General features: G+C 40.4%; 1 protein-coding gene across 2 annotated transcripts in view; it reads left to right on the forward strand.

The window, feature by feature from the left end:
• The window catches only part of CAMTA1 (calmodulin binding transcription activator 1), a 3,052,768-nt gene that overhangs the window by 971,791 nt on the left and 2,065,692 nt on the right, over positions 1-15,285 (forward strand). The gene's annotated exons all lie outside the window — the stretch shown is intronic.

Below are 15,285 nucleotides of genomic sequence, written 5' to 3' on the forward strand. Positions count from 1 at the left end.
CCAGGCCGGGTGAGATTTCATGTGTTAAGTCACATTAAACCACAGGCTCCACTCCTGGTGATGCTATTTCATCAATTCCTTTAAGTTTCAGCTTTGCAACCACACTTCCCGGAACCCAAAGACTTTGCTTTCCCTATTGCTGCTCAGCGGGTCATGGGAATAACACTGCCTGGTTGCTAATCTCCATCGTTTATGACAGTAGCTGATCGTTTTTGAAACTCCAACTTTCAGTCTCAATTAAGGAATCGTGATGTTCCCACCTACTAGCCAGTGGTACCCTAGAGGTTTCATGCAAAAATTTAAAATAATGGGTTAAAGGATGGAAACCTGGCATATGTATGAACTGACAAACAGAGATCGCAATCTAAGGTAGTCAAAATACTTTATGCTCATTATTAGTCTTCAACCCTTAAAAAATAAAAAGGGTCTCACTCAATTACACTGTAGCTTTGCATGGTACATAATTGCCCAAAAGAAATGTTTAGTAATGTACATGCAGTAATTCACACACACACACTCGCACACAGTGTAAACGTTTCCCATGCTACTGAAAATAAATAGGGACCAGGGTCGGATTGGCCATAGCGGGCACCGGGCGTTTCCCCGGTGCGCTGCCAGGGTGCCAGGATGCCTGTTTTGGTCCACTGGGGGCCGTTTTTGTTACCGGGGGTCGTTAAAATCGGCCCCCTGTGACAAAATCGTCCGAAACCGGCCCTAGCAGAACGCTAGGCTGCACCCCCCTCCACCCCAGGGGGGTCTGGCCGAGCAGTTTGCCAGGGCCGGTTTCGGAACCCAGTCCAGCCCTGATAGGGACCAATAATTAATTATTTGGAGGAAGCTTACTGTGAGCTTATAAATCCACACTCGCAGATTTTTTTTAACAAAATTGGGATGCCTAAATTCCATATAATGCCACAGTTACTGACATAGGAAAATACTCTGTACCGAATCTATATTACAAAGAATTTACAAATGAAAACCATTCTTAATAATGCTCTTTACTGTTGTAGCTGTGGAGGAGCATCATGACCCAATCAAGGCTTCTACCATCTTGGGTCATGGCCCCTCTCCACATTCAACAGGGGTAATAAATAACATATTGTGCTCTGCGAGCGCACCTGACTAAGTATAAATATATATTTGTTATTTGAACTAAGGGAGAATCGGGCTATAGTTGTACTTACAAAATGGCACCCATGTTGTAGAGACTGTTGCTGTATATTCGGAAGTCCTTCTGCTATTTTCATTATTTTGGAAATGTATGTATTGGCATTTTGTGTTTGCAAACGCTGTGTGAACAAGCCGCTACGGTGGCGAAATGCGTCACGGCGGGTTTATGATTGGAATAAACCCCCAATTTGATTGAACAAAGCCTGGTTTTATCTGTGTCAGGAAACTCTGAGAGCGCGAGTCGAATTTCGCTTTTGAAAGTATATATATATATGCACAAGTCCAGTACATACCTGCGGATACCTACCTGGTGCATGCTGGGACCCGCAGTTCAGCAACTGTGGGACCAAGCCCACTTGGAAATAATTGAGACACACCTACCTATGATTAAGGCGGAGTAACGCTGAAACGCGTCAGGACTACTTAAGTGTGTCACAAGCTGCAGTGCTCGAGACGAATAAAGTCGGCTTCTTGCTGTTAGACGAAGTTGGGCTCTGGTGTGTTTTGTGAGGAGTTACAAGCGGCAGGATCTCCATTCCTGTCTTTGAGAACCCACCCAGCAGGGTCGGCGCCCCCGGTAAATGGAACTCTTTTGGAAATATATATATATATATATATATATATATATATATATATATATATATATATATATATATATATATATTACCTACTGGCGGTCGCCAGTAGGTAGTTATAGTTAGGACCACGTTTCCATAGGAAAACCTCAACATTCTATTTTGAATAACTTTGGCGCCGGTCGACGAATCCTCGCGAATTTCTCAAAATAGGTGGGGCGCTACGCTCCGCTCCTACCCTGAAAGTCTCGGGGGGATTCGTCAAGCGGGGGCTGAGATAAAAGGGGGGTCCCAAAACGCGTTTTTCCCATGCATTTTTCCATAGGACCTTTAGAACGAGCTACAGCCCGAACGGCTGAACAGAATTACTAGAAATTTGGCAGAGAGGTAGTCCCTAGGTCAAGGAAGTGCCTTTTGTAGGTTTGGTGTAAATCTGTTCAGTAGATTCTGAGAAAATAGCCTTTAAATCAATATATATATCTGAGCCCGCTTACGGTACGCTTACCGTACGCTTACCGTACGCTTACCGTAAGCTTACGGTGGCGTGCGCGAGCGCGATTCTGATTGGCTCTTAGATCTTAGTAAACATTCGAATCGGCCGAAACCAGGAAGCGGCGTCCGCCATTTTGTCTCTCGCACTGAGTGTTGTTTATCAAACATGATGGCCAAAAACATGTTACGGGGCTGTTTTGACAACTCCCTCCCACATAGTCATGTTGAGGGAGTCCCCAAACATCCCCCAAGAGCAAAAACGGTTTTATTTTTTTTTCGGCAATTTCGCGGGGTACGCTTACCGTACGCTTACCGTACGCTTACCGTAAGCTTACCGTACGCTTACGGTAAAAAAATAAAAATAAAAAAAACACTATCCACACTTACCCCACCCCCTGTGCTTTTGGTGGCCGCAGGCCACCAAATGTGCAGGGCTTATTAATAGAGAAAAAAAACGTAATTTTGGCAACATGAAATTATAAAATCGAAATAAAAAAAACACTATCCACATTGACCTCACCCCCTGTGCTTTTGGTGGCCGAAGGCCACCAAATGTACAGGGCTTATTAAAGTTGATAAAAACCGTGCACGGAACGAACTGCGTTAAGTGGGTGCGCACGCCACAAATGGCGTAAAGTAACTTAGCATTTAAAAAACCGTACAAATTCACTGAAAAAACCATAGGTTTCACACACGTTATAGTTAGGAAATAGCATTTAAAAAACCTTGCTAATTCACTGAAAAAACCATAGGTTTCACACATGTTATAGTTAGCTGGACATTTTACTGATAAAAAACCAATGAAATTCCCCCGTTATAGTTACTGTAGGGAACTATAACTCACGCGACCGTAATCCTCTGCTGATGACATATGTGTCTTTATGAAAAAAAAATATTTGTAATATATGTATAGCTAAAATTTAATGGAAGAAGATATGGGCAAATAAGTGTCTAAATACAGTATTAGCATCAGCAGAGGATTACGGTCGCGTGAGTTATAGTTGCCTACAGTAACTATAACGGGGGAATTTCATTGGTTTTTTATCAGTAAAATGTCCAGCTAACTATAACATGTGTGAAACCTATGGTTTTTTCAGTGAATATATATATATATATATATATATATATATATATTAAATATAGATATACAATTTTGTGTGTGTATATGTGTGTGTGTGTGTGTGTGTGTGTGTATATATATATATATATATATGCACAAAACTTTTATATTCTAACGGAGGTATGAGGAAATGTCCCACAAGAGGAAGCAGAGTTATTAGGCAATATGACTGAAATAGTCTGGACTTTATCTTATGCAGTGTTCAAAATCTGTCCGGTGCAATTTTGGCAAAGGATGGATTGCCCATCCATGCTCCTCAGCTGAAAACAAGAACATGCTGCTGAAGAGGGTCCAATGTTAAGTGCAAGTGAGGGATGACCCCCATATGTCCTGCCGAGCAGACAGTATTAATGGCATGGCCGCCAAAGCCCTGAAGATGCGGAAGCAGTGGAGGAGGAATGTTAACATGCAATAAATTAGACCGGCCGTTTCATGCAATGGCTGATATGCATCTTTTGAGCGCCTGCCATGCCAGATAGAAGTGTACAGACTCAGGGTGAAAAGGAGGCAAGAAAAGAGTTGTAAATCTGCATGCTGTGAGAATAAGTATGCCTTGGAAATACTGTGATCTTGACAGACTTTATACACTACATCAGACTTAAAGGATGAGGTGTCTCACCAGTGACTTGACTGTGATGAAAAACTGATTAGATCTTATCTGTATGCCTGGACGAAATTTCAATTATGCCATGTAACTAGCCCAATTTTCGGATTTCGGCGTTACTCTTGTTACTCAAAATTGAATCATTCAGCCATAACGCTCCATTCACAGTAAAATTAAATTTCCACAAACATGCATTTTGTGGAAGTAAATTTACAACAATAACACTTGAACAACAGAAAAAGGGTGTCTGTTGTTCACGGTGGGTTTTTTTAACTGCTCCTTCCACCAAAATTGGTGCGAGAACACATTGTGCTCTAAAATATATTATGAAATGATAGATTTGCATATCTTGTAATTATGCGTAATTTCCCAAACTTTTGCCATAATTTCACATAATTACTCTAAAGCAAATTACGTGAATTTTGCACACTCGTAATTTTCTGAAGGTCATAGACCAGTTGCCACATGGTACCTAGAACCCTCCTTGTTTTTATTTATAATTTTAATTAAAAGTAGTTTATTTATTGAACCTTCCTGAAGGTTTTCTTGGACTAAAAAGACCATTCAATCTACAATTTCTACCGAGTTACCTCAAAAGACAGCAATATATCATAGGCTGGATTGCCATTCTGCCATAAAAAGCACACAATAAAATAATTCAGTACATTAGCTCTTTGAAACACATGGAGCAATTATGCGGGTGTAATAGCATATCTTAGTAAGGACTCATGCTGAGTGAACTGCGCATTGATTAATTTTTTCAAGAAAATTGCTTTTCCATTTATAAGCCTTGTGCTCAAAGGTGTTGTAAAGAGTGTAAAATGAGCACTGAAAGGTGAAATGTAGGTGAAGATATTTTGTAATCATAATAACGAAAAAGTATGCTTACATGATTTCATAACGCGAAAATGAGTCTCATTAGTGGGAAAGAGAAACATAGCAATGAAAGACCTTTATTAAATATTGGCTGAACAACATGGTCAAACATATTGCAGCAAATTGAATTCTAGGACATAGAGTAAATTGGACAGTGCAATCAAAATTAACTAAAGAGGGTTAACCCATACAATTGTCTCCGCCACCTTAGGAAAATAACTAGGCATATTAAATTGTCACATCATCAGCCAGTGCCTGGGTGTACATTTCATGGCAAGTTGATATTTTCTACTGTCAATTTTAATTAAAAGAAAAACCTGGAAAAAAATACATAGCTGAGGTTGACCTCGACCAACTTGCTTTCCTACAAGCAACAACTGGGTGTTGTATTTACTGCTGTTTACATTTAAGCAAATGTTCTCCTTGTATTGAAGTGTATAAAGTGAGGTACGCACAGCTACATTTGATTATCACAATGAAATTGAGATTAAGAACATCCTTGGCACCATTAAAGTATAACCCTTAATGGTGACATTAGCTAGAAGCTCACAAACGTTCGCTTGATTTGTTTGAAAGTCAGGGCTAGTCAATAACACTCGAAGGTGTTGGCCCAGCTAAGAGACAAGTACACAACGGAAGCTAGATTTCGAAGCACCTGGACCCCCTATCGCCAGATTTAGGAGTAATCATTATGTCTTAATGTATATCATCAACCCCATGACATGAAGATCTGTCAAAGTACGAGAAGGCGTGTACATACCAGGAGAGTAAGATGGGACGTCAAAAGGTAGACACAAAAGCCAGAAAAGACAATGTGTAATCTTAAAAGTAAATGCAGATATAGATAACTCCTTAGTAGGGAATTTGTCAAACAGAAGATCAAAACAAAAGTGATACTCTGTGTCTCAAATTATTCTCAACTAGCAGTATATGAGCTTGATGAAGAAATATAACTTTTAGGTTCTACAGCAAACTGAGTTTAAAACAGAATTCTTTAGTTCATCTCTACTTAAATTGGAGATTTATTATATGAATTCTGGCAATTGGGCCATCATAGTCGATAAGTGCCCTGGTCTGATATAGACTAGGCCTGCGCCACTCCTGGTTTCAACTGCCTGATGCAATGAATGAGTCGTCATTGCTCTCAGGTATTCAAATATTATTAAGGTTCGTAGTTTCTCAACAGATGGTACCTACCCAAGAATGAGAAAACCCTGTTGATGTACTGTGGGATCCCCAAACCAATGGATTTGGTTAATTAAGGCATAGAAGAGTGGTAAACAGCTGCCAAAGAAAGACGTTAACATTCAATAATGTAATCGGCACATTCACGTAAGATAGTTACAAAAATCTGCTCTTCTTTTCACGTTTCGTCTGAGAAGTGTGAGAAACATTTAGTGTACCAGCCTGGAAGGTGACCATGCCCCTGCCCTCCTGGTCTGTGTGATGCAGAAAAATGCTTGGTAACAGTTTTAATTTATGTTTTTAGTTCACCATTTGTCTACCGTTGCATTTTTAGTTAATGTGCCAAGGCTATCATGGACTTTACACGTCTTTGTATCTTGTTTCTGTTAAACTTTCTTTAAAACTTCATATTTCCTAAATTCGCGTTCAATTTTTGTTGTTTGGTCTTACTTTAATCATTAAAACATTGTTACCTACTGCACTGGGTAGAGATTTATTCGGGTTTCTTAATATTAATGCTATTTTTGTCCTGTTTAAATGCTTTACTCACATTTATCTAAGAAAAAGCCTCCTGCTTTGTGCCATTGCTACCAGGGTACTCCATGTTTTCTTACTGAAACTGTGGTTTACCAAACAAGGTACAGTAGACTCTAAATTAAATTCCTTTGCGAGGTATTAAAAAGCTCAACTATCCTTTGTGCTTTTTATTGTCTGCCATAATAATATTTTCATTGGCTTTTGGAAATTGCTTACTTGCAAATGTTATCTGATGTGTTGTATTAGAGCAAATATGCGTGACCCCCTTTATTATTAGACGCACTAGGCGTGATATGTCACTGGGTGCTAAGACTGTTTCCCTTCACCAAACAAGTCATTCAGTTAAATAACACACTCTTTCCATTCTATTTCTGTTGCCAGGGAAAACTATCTTTAAAATCCAATTACTTTAGGTGGAAAAGTTGCAGTCAAGGCCCAGAAGCATCTTTATAGCCAGTGACATTAGCCATTAAGCTACTACCTGATACCTAGCATTATACATTTCAATACTATGCAACAGCTGCCCTGTTCAGAACTTCTTCCCTTCGACCATGTCCACTAAAATGCCGCACTTATAGCCCTGGTTCGGATTAGTGCATGATATCTTTCCAGATGAATGTTTCACTCTAAAAAAGTTTTAGATAAATACTTTCCATTTGTTTTGTCCGAAAGGAAAGGTTTCGGATTCTCAAAAATAATTATTTGTCTGTATTTCAGTTGAATAATAATAATAATAATAATAATAATAATAATAATAATAATAATAATAATAATAACTCCTAATAATATTTATTATATGGTTTTCCTAACACTACTTTCCTGGTCAATGCTAAACAATGGGCAGAAGAAGTATGTTGGTGCTGGAGCACTGCATTGGAAGAATAGGGCAGTGACGAGGGTTTACTTTTATTTAACATTCAAACCTTAAGGAAATGCCTCTTTTTTGCATGATCTCCCACAACGTTGTTGACTGACACTACTGGGTTTTCAACTCTGAGAGCGCGTAACTCTGCAGAATCTCACTGAGTTTTTATGTAACTCCGCGGAATTCCGCCCACCCCTATCCTCACACAAATAGCACTCGCTATGTCTAGCACGATAATGTTAACATTCTCACATGCAGCAGCAATTCTGATATGTGAAGCATCTGCTGCCTTCAGCGGTCACGCCCATCACATAAAAGCACCTCCAGTTCCATAAATATTATAAATTACCCTTTGTCATGGGAAATAGAGGTTCTCAGCAATTAATGACCTCGGGGCAAACACCTGTTTGCGGAAGGTTCCCAATTACAAGCTGATTGGCATTCCCTGACGAATTTCAGCAGGTCAAACCAAAATTTACTGGTGGGAAAAGGCCTCGCAAATTGCATAGCACACGACTTTTGTTGTGAAAAGCACACAAAACTTGGAATTGGTGCTATTTATTGCAATCATTATAGTCTGAGCCCCTGGGGTATCAGTTTTTAACTGACTATCCCCACTGGAGTACTCCTAATCGAGTTCTTAGATCTGCTTGTAGAATTAAATGCGAGTATAAGGACTGGTCCATTCCAACATGGGCCTTTACAACATGGGCAATACAGTTCAATGAAAAGTTTGATAAAGAGGCCCTACTTTCTATGTTGAAATGTAGGAATTAAATACCTCTGTCTCCAAATTTTCCCAAGTTGTCCATAGTTGAAAATCAACCTGGATTGGTTTCATTATTAAATACAACTTAGAAAATATATCCTAATAACTCCAATTTCATTCTCCCCATTAACTAGCAAACTGAAAACTGCTCCTGAGAATGTATACTGGAAGAGATAAAAAAAACACACCTTTAAAAAGCCCTGCATCAGGCACACAATCTCCCTGAGCCCACTGAAGCTGATCTCCTTTAAATAAATAGTAATAGATTGTCATCCACCTTAACTATAGTGTTATTGATTTGCAATAAAGAAATTATAAAAAATACCTCTGGAAAAGAGAAACCAATTTACACCATGACCTCTCAGTAAGCATCCTGTCAAATCTGTTTAACCTCATTACCGGCGAGAGAAAACCTAAGGTTTTTTCAAAATTTGTGGGATTGATAACATTTTGGCTGATGGAGGCGTTTGTGTGGGATACAAACCAAGCATGCTGCATTTTCATCCTTCTATGGTTAGCTGTGCTCTTTCGGAGGTTGCAGATCACGTTGATACATTTCCTGCTGTCGAGCACTACCTCTGTCCTTTGAGGCCATGCATTAGGATGAATTAAGATAATACTGTCCTCTTCTGCTTAATGCCCCTTGCCCTTCACCTAACGATGCATATACTTTTTCAGTCATTTATCAACTCGTTTTTACTTCCTTGAAACTTGTGTTAAAGTTTTGTTGCCCAATTAGGCATATCTTTTTTTAAATTACAATTGTCACTGGGTCAACAAAACAGCATTTCTATTCATTAATATTCAACCGATCGACAGGGGTTAGAAATTTCGAAGCATTGGACAAGCATCAGGCCCACGTCCTAAGAAGCAAACCAGCCTTTTGGGTCATTTTCTTCCAATAGGATATTTCTGACATTGCTATTTTATCGCGAATGACCCCACGGGGGTCCTACTTTGCTTCAATGTTTTTCAGGGCAGGACTGGAAACCAAAACTGGCCCTGACAAAGTGCTTGGCCGGGCCCCCAGGGGGTTGGGGGTGCGGCCGAGCTGTTTGCCAGGGCCGGTTTCGCAGCTATGCTACAAAAACGGCCCTGTAACAAAAACGGCCCCAGGGGCCCAAAACCGGCCCCCACCCTGGCGGTCCAGCAGGGAAATGCCTGGTGTCCGCTACGGCCAGTCCGGCACTGGCTTTTTTACTCTGTATCCCTAACCTGTGGCACCCCTGATTATATCTTTCATGTTTAAGTTTTTTCATGTGTGGGTGATGCCCAGATCCTACTGCAGTTCCCTGGAGACTAGGAATCATCTGCAGAGAGGCATCACCACTGTTTAGATGATGTGAGAAAATAGAATGAGCACCAGTGCTTAATTTGAGCAGGTGGTTTCCGGTGCTCAACACCAGCACTTAATTGTCAATATTGGCACTTATGTCAGCTGCCACATGATGTCACTGCTTGCATAATTTAAAGATGAGCAGAACAGCAATTGTTTATTAATTAAGTATATATCAAAAAGCAACTAATACTTGCCGCCCACGCTATTTTTATAGTTTTGGGGACCTGGAATAGTCTGAATTGTCACACTTATATTAGTGTTCTGATAGTAGTTTTTTGGGTATGGCACAGTGGCAATGGGTGGTGTAAGCTGCGGAGGCCTCTTAACGAAAGCCATGGCACTTATGTTTTTTTACCAATTAAACACAGATGAGTACTAGTTTGGTCACATTAAATGCATTAAAAACAGAAATTCCTTCATATGTGGCTGAACCGAGCTACTGACTTCCATAATGCAGTACTAATACTATTGTGGGTTGCCAATTGTTGGTCACATCAACCCATTTTGCATTCATTTCTTTGACTCTAGTGGATAGAGGGTTTTTTTCAAGAAGGGCTGGAGGCTAGTTATCTCAAAGTGGCTTTCAACTAACTCTGGGACAAACTTTCTTAGGTAAGGGGATACTGGACCCTTTTAGCACTAATCTCTAGGAACCCAGGCAACCATTGTTCATAGATCTAGCCCGACAGACCACCGAACTGACTATGTGACATTCCTTGTCCTTGATTTAAGGTCTAGCAATTACTCCAACATTCTCCGGCCCTGAAGCTCCTTCAGATGAATGTAAGGCAGCTTTATGAAGCAGTAAGATAAATACATTCCCACATTTACTTTACACTAATATTTTCTTTATAAATAGGAGATCTTTGGACAATTATTTGAACGTGTTTCCTGTAGTCTGTGCTGCACTTGCAAAACTAGCATTATACATGCCAGGGTGATGTGTCATTTTAGAAGTGTTTTACTATCCTGTATTTTCAAGCTAATAGAGAAATATTTATTTGAAACTCCATTGCATTGAAAATCCAATTGGAGAAATTAAGTGTGTATAAATATGGGGAGGACTATGGTCAAGATTATGTTTAAGGGTTATGGGGAAGTTTAGAGTAGTAATACAATTAAGATTAGGGTATGGTAAAATGGTTTAGGTGAAGGCCAGGTTAATGTAATTCTTAAAATCAAGGTTAATGCTATGATTAGTGTAGGGTGGTAAATGCTGCAACTAAGCAGACCCCCCAGGATTTTACAGCTTTGGGTGGCAAATTTCACTGCCAAAAAAAGCAACATTTGCAGCCCAAAACCTCAAAATTCACGGTATTTTTGTGGTGGGCAAAATATGTGCCCACCACAACAATACTGCAGACATTTGCTTTCAAATGCACTGCAGGGTCCACAGGGGGCACACAAAGGTGTGGGGCAGCCTGCAGGCTAATTGCTCAGGAGGGGGGCAAGGTGCACCTCTGCTGCCTGCTTGTAGCTCCCCCTCCCTTTAATGGCTCAGTGGCAACACAGAGCCAGTAAAGAGAGTTTTCTTTTCTTTACTTATTTTGCAAGCACTATTGTAAAAATCGCAGCATTTTTACAAAAGAATCGCAAAATCCTGGGGGGTCTGAATAAGGTTAAGATTCTCGTTTAACTCAGGGCTGGTTTAGTGTTGGAGTAGGGTAAATGTCAAGTTTAGGATTAGGGGCAGTGGCAGTGGCAAAAGTAGGTCATAGCCAGGATTAAGATTAAGACAAGGGCCGGTGTTGAAGTTAGGCCTGGGGGTTATGCAGGACAATGGGTCCAGGGGGTTAGGTTGAGGCAGCCTGTTTGGGTGAGGTAAATAATAGGTAGGCTTTGGGCTGTGATTAAAGTTAAGGGAAGGATTTGGGTTTAAGTGTAGGGTTAGGATTGCAGGCATATCTTTTTCACTGAACCATTTTGCAACCAAATTATTTTCATTTAAATGTACATTTGAAAGGCGGATAGGCCAAAATCTGTCTATTTTTTAAAAAGTTGCTGTGACATCGGTTTCACTCACGTACTGAAATTAATTGACATGGATTTACTGTTCTTGTGACTTGATATTGATCTTAAATATCTGTCTTTCATTTTCTCTCTATTAAGTGGTCTACAGTACCTACAGGCTCAACTGACTGCATTGCCACATAATTGATGCAGGGTATTCCATGTTCCTCATAAATTTCGTTCCAGATAACTCAAATAGCCTTAGACCTGGAGTTAAGGTTTCAAGCAATATTTATATGAGGACTTATAGTTTTCACAAAAAAATGTTTAGAATTCATTCACCCAAAAGTAAAGAGTCCAGAAAAGTGCATCTTTGGTTCAGTGTACGTCCATTTTTAATGCTCGCCAATTTGTTTCTATCTGCATCAAAATTAATTTTTGACTGACATATCATCTCTTTTCTCAAAGGTGGTTTGGCTTTTTTAAGCTGCTCCACCAGTTGAGCGAATGATAAATATAACCAAATTGTTAAGCTTGAAGGGTTCCAAGGGCTTGAATGAGAGTTATAAGCTCATTATATCCTTTGGCACTTGTAGTAAGACGAATGCGATATCTGTCAAGTCTGAGTAAACTTCAACCAAACTCCACCAAGCTCTGAATCAGGCCCGTAGTTACCTAAAATGCCCTCCACCTCAGAGAGCACTATTAAAGAGGGGCAATGTTGCTTTTACAACCCAGATCCCAGATTCTGTTGCATATGGTGTAGATGTTCCTTTTGTTTTCATTGCTTGGGATGCAGGAGTGGCAAATCTTATTAAGAATCCATATTTGCAGACCTGGATCCCCTACATTGAGATGCGAAAAAAGGAGTCCTATTTCCAGTTGAACTGTTTCTCCCAACTAGGCCCAGTTCATTTTTTAAGAAGCTAAATCTCAGGAAACTGCTCATTGAAGGGGTTTACCTGTTTTGCATTTTTTTTCCTGGTTATATACCTTTTTGTGTAATTTTAAATCCACAGAAAAGTAGCTTGAGCATAAAATGTCTCATGGACCCTGTGAAAAACCTATGCCACAGTAGCCACAAGATATTTTCTACTTGTGCCAGTCTCCCGCATGTATCTTGCATGGTTTTTGTAGGCAGGTATGCCCTTGCTCAGAATTTTAACAGAGGCTACTAGCGAAATGTATGCCCTGTAGTACACATACTTGTTTTGCAAACTACATGCGTTATGTAAGAAACTATTTCGCAACATGAGCCACTTTGCCTCCTAATTAAACGTCAAATGCATGGTCTTTTAGCATAGAAATATCTATATATTTAAAAAAAAAGACATGAGAACTGTAGGGAGAGCTCTTGTTTACTTTCTACTGTGGATGATGTGTTGGAAGCTGCTGTAATGCCAGATAGCACACAACCACATCATTAACCTCATTCAAACACCCCCACCCCTTTAGTTGGGAATAAAAATGGTCTTTTCACTGCTGGCACTATATGCTGCTGATTTTTTGTTTTTGTACGGTTAGTTTATAATAGATAACTCTAATCCCTGTGGAACCAGTACGTCTCAATGGCACAGCTGCTAAACTGGGGACCAGCAGTTCCAGCCTGTGCGTTCTCACCATTTCCAGCTTCTTTAATAATACTCAGGGCCTCGGGAATTATTTGACTGTGCGGCCACAGCCTTGTTCACATAATTATGAATTCACTGCATTTGCCACATTATACATTATCTGCTACAAAATCTGCAGATTTTATCCCAGGAAAATTTGTTTGCAGAACAGACAGTTGAACAGTTACAAAGAATGCAGAGACATATGTTCTCGGCAGTGGGAGGCCTTTTGCAAAGGTTGACTGGTCACCTTTCTGTTGCCTATTGCTATATTTAGGTATTTACTTGGTACAAATGAAGTTCGATCTGTGCCCAGACAGTGCTAGCATGGGTAAAAATGACAAAAAATTATGAAATAATAGTATCACAAAATGTGTTGCATTATGCCACATGATTTGCCTTTTCTTGTTGCATAATGTGGTCAACCCTGCCGCATAATGTGGCCCTCCCCTAAAGCATAATTTCAGTGGCCCTGATAATACTGTACATAATGGATTGAAGAAAGCTTTGTGGAGTGTTAACTGCATGATTCTACTTGGTGTCTAGTTGGGTAACTTTACATGCACAAAAGGTATTTCTGCTAGTGAAGCAATAGTTACATTTAATAGACTGGGCATCATTTCATCAATATCATGGGGGTGGTAGAAGTAACCTTCCAAGCCCTACGACCTTCAGTGAAATTGCTGGAAGCCATAGCTTTTCAAAATGATTCCAAAGAAATGATCTGAAACCTCTAGTAATTATTCTAGTCACATTCTCTTCCACTGTTTTCGCGTATTTATGTCACTCTTGGGACAGTCTAGCCTTTCCAGCTATGCCATGTCCTCTCAAAACTATATGACAAGAAATATGTAGGCCTTATTGTGATGTATCCACGAGATGCAACTTGATTAGCTAAAGCAGAAAGAGCTAAGCACCCATGTCTGGGCATATGGGTTTAACCAGTAGTTGTTCACTCAGAACTAAAATAATAAACAATGAAAATAGTTGCATTATTCTGCATCACTGATAAATACCGAGTATGGGTTCTGTCTCTTATTAGCTCGTCTGTGCCATTTCAGATGTGCAGCAACTATATGTAAATAAAAAAAATAAAAAATGTAAATCCGTATTTGTAAAGTGCAAACTACTCACCCATACGGGTCTCAAGGTGCTGGGAGCCGTCGTGGAAATTAAGTGAGCGATTGCCCAGAGTCACATGGTGCTGAGCTGCCGCCGGAGCCGGGGATCGAGCTGTGAACCCTGTGCTCTGAAGTCAGCTGCCCTGGCTGCTGCACCACACCTCTCCACGCTATGCACATGAAAAAGGACAATACAACCACAACTGTTTGGCCATATCCACTCTGAATGGGAAGAAAGGCAACTTCAGATACCTTTCAACCTTATTGGATTTCACCAGCAAGGTGGCACCTGGGAAGGTGTGGCAAAGCAAACACCTGACTGATGTCAGGGCAAAAGTGATGGGTGAAAATGTTGGATTCAATATGATGGGTGCTTTCATCCTTTAGCATGTTTATTCAATCATCTGTGCCACTAAAAACATTCAAAGGGACCAACTATTTGAAAAATCAGTCTTTGCCCTTGTGCTGTAAGAACATGTCCCTCTCTGAAAGGGAACATCAACAATCCCAGACACTTTTGATCCTTATGGGACATCATCAGTGAGGTAAAGCGTGAGTCCTTGTTTTAGAGCAAGCTCAAGACCCATTACTAGCCATACCCATGCACTTTTGCCATCTCATTTAGACCACAAAAAAGTGATGCACAGGCATACTTGAATCAGTCTGGGTCACTGCTATTCACCTTAGGAATTGCTATCAATGTTATACTATTTATGGATGGAGTGCGGGTCAGATATAGGGACCAGGTTATTCCAGCTGAAAGGTTACCTTCTCTGTCCAGCGCAGAGAGTCCCGTTTGCAGTGGGGTGGCCACGAGGAGCAGGGAAGCATCATAGATGGTTGTCGTCGTATCGCGTAGAGCAGGCCGGGTGTCACAGATGCTCATTGCTGTAGCATGAAGGTCCTGACGTCATTGAGGTCAGTTGGGCCAGAGCTTCACGATGCTGTAGTGCGAAGGGTCTGGTTGACAGAACTTGGTGTTGGTGGCACGGCTAGCGATAAGGTTTTAGCCCCAATGGGCCCATTTGCAGTTATGAAGAGCCCAAAAACTTAGATTCAACTCCACAATGTC

This window comes from Triturus cristatus, chromosome 1_2 (genome assembly GCF_964204655.1).
Source record: "Triturus cristatus chromosome 1_2, aTriCri1.1, whole genome shotgun sequence".
NCBI lineage: Eukaryota > Metazoa > Chordata > Amphibia > Caudata > Salamandridae > Triturus > Triturus cristatus.